Here is a 4,829-nt window from a genome sequence, read left to right on the forward strand (position 1 = left end):
TTTATACATACGACCTTGCCGCATGCATAGTGATGCCTGCTAGCGTAGATGGTTAAGGCAGAGTGCCTCGAGGCGGGATGTCCATGGGTTGAAGGGAATTATTGACGCCAGGAGAGCCATAATATTTTTGCAAGACCCGGTTTGATCAATGGTAGATTAAACCTCCACCATTGATGCCTTCACTTCACCAGTGCATGTAGCGACGAGGTTGGGCTAGAAGCATGCTGGAGTCACACTAATTAAGGCAAGAAGGTCAATCGTACTCATTTTCATCAGTGACCAGATAAATGAGCCCGCGTCGACGTGGACTCACTCTGAGAATTTCCAAAATCCTCTTTTTGAATTTTCAGGGCGAGGTGCAAGAGGGGACCCTTATTAACGAGGGCTTCAATATGGGCAAGGGCTAGGGAGGTGATGACGAGCACGCGGGTATTGCTGACATGAAGGCTAAAGATGAGGCCGAGGTAAATGCAAAGTCATTGCATGAAAGCAAGGATTGCACCAGTGTTCGGGAAAAGTGTGCCTCAGCTTAGCCTTGAGTTGTTGCAAAATCAAAGTAACCACTTGAGGGGAGGGTAAGAAGGAGAAAATTCCGCTTAAAACACATGGAAAATAGTGTCATTTTGCAAAAATACTGGCTAGTATTGTAAAATTTTCGGTTCAGATTTGTCTTGAAGGGATTTTTTCTTGAACACTGCTTATAGAATGAAGTTGGTCTCTCTCTCTCTCTTTGTCTCTCATTGAGCTTCTCTCTCTCTCTAAAGAAAACTCTATGGAAGAGTCTGCACGGACAGTTTTTTTTAAACTTTTTTTTAAAGACAGAGCAATCACCGGCTCATCTTCCACAACTACACGCTCATAGCCTTTACTCTCAAGCTTAAATTACTGAAAAAGACAATAGCACGAACGCATTTTCTCACACATTGTGTATGCAATATCGGCTCAGAACGTTGTGCATGCAGTATCGGCTCAGAACGTCTCATTTTGCAGACAACGAACTTGCTAGGCTTCTCTCCCGCATCCAATGTCACTAGGTTGCCATTGTGCACCCACACGACTGGAATGCTAGCAACCCCTTCACCTGCACCCTCTTCAATGGAAAGCTCCACAACAGCGAGTAAAAGTACTTAGATTATAGCATATCTTAATAGTGATCCATTTTGCATATTCAGAGTGCTTGAAAGTGTATCTTTATTATCTTAATTGTTCATGTAGTGAGGCAAAGGTTCCGAGTGACAAAGGGGGGATATACATGCTCAGACTGCGGCCCTCAATTTCTCATTGTATTTTGCAATAGCAAATCACACACTTACTGTAGTAGAAGCAGATGCAGAATATACACAACCACTAGAAACAGATGTTGTTGACCACAACTACAGATGGGTTTTGGATATTTATCGGCTTGCTTGCCATTGTGGCAAAGCCAGCCGAGCCGGTTGCCAGTCACTGCCAACCGGTTGCGAGCAGTTGACCAAAAAGGTCAACGCGGCATGCACACGCAGGCTCGAACTCGGGACATCGGCCTCAAGAGAACACTCTACCGCTAAGCTGCATACAGGCACATGCGATGACTCTGCGCTGATGCATCATACCCTATTCAATCCTAATGCTCCCTCAAAAAGTGTCGCGATCGGCTGTGCCGGTTTCGCCCACCTACACAACCTATAGATGTTACCGGCAAAGCAGAAAAGTTGACTCTGCTGGTAGTCAGTTGCACGAGAAGCGGGTGGCGGTGCATGAAAACTTGACAAGTTGACGCTCGCCTGCAAGTCAAAGAAAGCTTCAATGTGCGCTGAAATGAAGCATACGCAGCTGCCTTCGCTGGAGCGCTCTCTCCCTCTCTCTCTCTCTCTCTCTCTCTCTCTCTCTCTCTCTCTCTCTCTCTCTCTCTCTCTCTCTCTCTCTCTCTCTCTCTCTCTCTCTCACACACACACACACACACACACACAGAGTCTCAGAGTCAGTGCTCTCTCTCTCTCTCTCTCTCTCTCTCTCTCTCTCTCTCTCTCTCTCTCTCTCTCTCTCTCTCTCTCTCTCTCTCTCTCTCTCTCTCTCTCTCACTCACACACACACACACACACACACACACACACAGAGTCTCAGAGTCAGTGCCGCTCTCTCTCTCTCTCTCTCTCTCTCTCTCTCTCTCTCTCTCTCTCTCTCTCTCTCTCTCTCTCTCTCTCTCTCTCTCTCTCTCTCTCTCTCTCTCTCTCTCTCTCTCTCTCTCTCTCTCTCTCTCTCTCTTTTCTTTACATATATAAAAACTCCCTGAAGGAGCCCGCGCCGGCGTGGACTCCTGCAAAGAGTTTGCAAACAAAGAATTTAAAGAGATCACGCTCTGTTTCTCTCTCATCACCATTTTTAACCTTCTGTATTGTAGACAAAAACAAAAGTAGAGATATCACTCTCTCCCATGCACTCTCTCTCTCTCTCTCTCTCTCTCTCTCTCTCTCTCTCTCTCTCTCTCTCAATATAAAAAAAAACTCTCTGAAGGAGCCCGCGCCGGCGCGGGCTCCTTCAGAGAGTTTTTTATAAATATAAAGAGAGAGAAACAGCCAATTCACATGTTTATAATCACTGGCACCGTCTTAGTGCATACATCGTCGGCACAGGGTTCGGGAAAAATGTGTCTCGGCTTAATATCATGTCGTTTCCAATTTCAAAAATGCCGAATGAGGGCAAGGCGAAAAGGAGAAATTCCGCCCCAAAATAGAGAAAAATAGTGTAAAAACCCAAAAAATACCCCTAATTTTCTAAAATTTCCTCTTGGCAAACTCAAGAAAAGGATATTTGTAGGGTTTGAGAAAAATGTGTCTCAGCTTAATATCATAGCCGATTCCAATTTCAAAAATGGCGGTTGAGGGCAAGGCGAAAAGGAGAAATTCAGCCCCAAAATAGAGAAAAATAGTGTAAAAACTCAAAAAATACCCCTAATTTTCTAAAATTTCCTCTTGGCAAACTCAAGAAAAGGATATTTGCAGGGTTCGGGAAAAATGTGTCTTAGCTTAATATCATAGCTGTCTCCAATTTCAAAAATGCCGGTTGAGGGCAAGGCGAAAAGGAGAAATTCCGCCGCTAAATAGAGAAAAATAGTGTAAAAACCCAAAAAAAACCCCTAATTTTCTAAAATTTCCTCTTGGCAAACTCAAGAAAAGGATATATGAATGTTTGGAAAAATGACTTTTCCCGAACATTGATCGTCGCTCATTGCTCTGCCTGCATTAGGCATGATGCAAAAGAGCGCTATGACTATAAAGTTGGTAAGCAACAAGAAATGTGTGTGTGTGTGTGTGTGTGTGTGTGTGAGAGAGAGAGAGAGAGAGAGAGAGAGAGAGAGTTGACATACTTCAGTGGTTGCCTGTTTGTGCGCAACCAACAACCGACTTGTTATGTTCTTGTGATAACTACAAGCAATTGTGCAATAAAGTAAATATAGTGTCTCAATTTGTGAGAACCTAAAAAAGTACATCACGAGTGTTGATTTACTTCTCGTGGTCTACGATTCCCAATCTGCTCCACCCCGTGCCTAGAAGGTGTAGGGTCGCAACTAGTTGCACCCTTTTTTCTCAATTTCTCATCTGATTGGCAACCAATTGGAAAATGAGCCTTCACATGAACTAGCGCAGAGAACTCCGAAAACTCAAAGAGCTAAAAAAAAACTCTTTGAAAGAGTTCATGCCGACACGGACTCTTTTAGAGAGTTTTTCTAGAGAGAGAGAGAGAGAGAATCCTATGAAGGATGCCGGTTGTGTTCACGTGTTGACTTGGTTTTCATGAGGGCTAAGATTTAAGTGGGAGAATGGACAAGTTGAAGAGAAAGCCAAGAAAGATAAGGTAGAGATCGAATAGATCTAGTTAGCTCTGTCTCTCGAAGTGCAAAGACTTTTTCTTGGAGATTCTCCAGGCTGGACATTTTGTTGTAAAGACATTTTGTATATGTTGAAAACATATTGCTTATTGCCCGATGATAGTGATATTTTTTCTCTTTTTTTTTTTTTTTTTTTTTGAGAGAGAGAGAGAGAGAGAGAGAGAGAGAGAGAGAGAGAGAGAGAGAGAGAGAGATCTAAGAAGCTTCTCTCACTTAGCAGCATTCTTCTTGGTGGATGGACATGGCATATCTTGGTTTGGCAGGTCTATATGGTCTCCAAAACAATGCGTTGTCAATACAATGCAATTCTTTCCCCCATATTCCAACTAGCAAGATTTCTATACCACCTCATCAATCTTGAGTAGACAGAATCTCAAAAGAGATTGAATTTTGCTTCAACCAAATTATGGCCTTCCTGACGTCTACTAGATTTTTCCAAACAATGTTCCAAAATGGAAAGGAGCCGCATCTTTAATCTTTGTGAGAGAAGTTGTTCAATTGATGCATGAAGCGGGATATACTATGTGAAATTTGAATGCCACCCTCGTATTATGAAGGCCAAAGTTGAGTCCACATACGGAGGCCATAAAGTTGAACCTCTTTGAGATGCTTAGTTAATATCAAGGCTAGTACCTATGAAAAGGTGGACAGCTTAGGATAGAATCATAGCGTTGCTACCCACATTGTTGTGTTATTAATGAAGGAATAAGCAAACAAATATATAGTAAAGGTTTGTAGGCTTTAATGGCTACAAATGTTTACCAATTAATTACTGATTAAACAATGATTCAGAGAAAGAGAGTGAGGTTGATACCATCAGAGACTAGCAACGGTGCTGACATTTATTGTTTGGGTTTGGAGAAAGCTCTCTCTATAGAAGAAGTATATATATACTTGAGCAACTCACTTAATAACTTTGCTCGGTTTTGAGTTTGCTCAGATAAGTTTGCTCGATGTTTAG

The sequence above is a fragment of the Adiantum capillus-veneris genome, chromosome 9 (assembly GCF_014529385.1).
Source record: "Adiantum capillus-veneris isolate H3 chromosome 9, ASM1452938v2, whole genome shotgun sequence".
NCBI classification, from domain to species: domain Eukaryota; kingdom Viridiplantae; phylum Streptophyta; class Polypodiopsida; order Polypodiales; family Pteridaceae; genus Adiantum; species Adiantum capillus-veneris.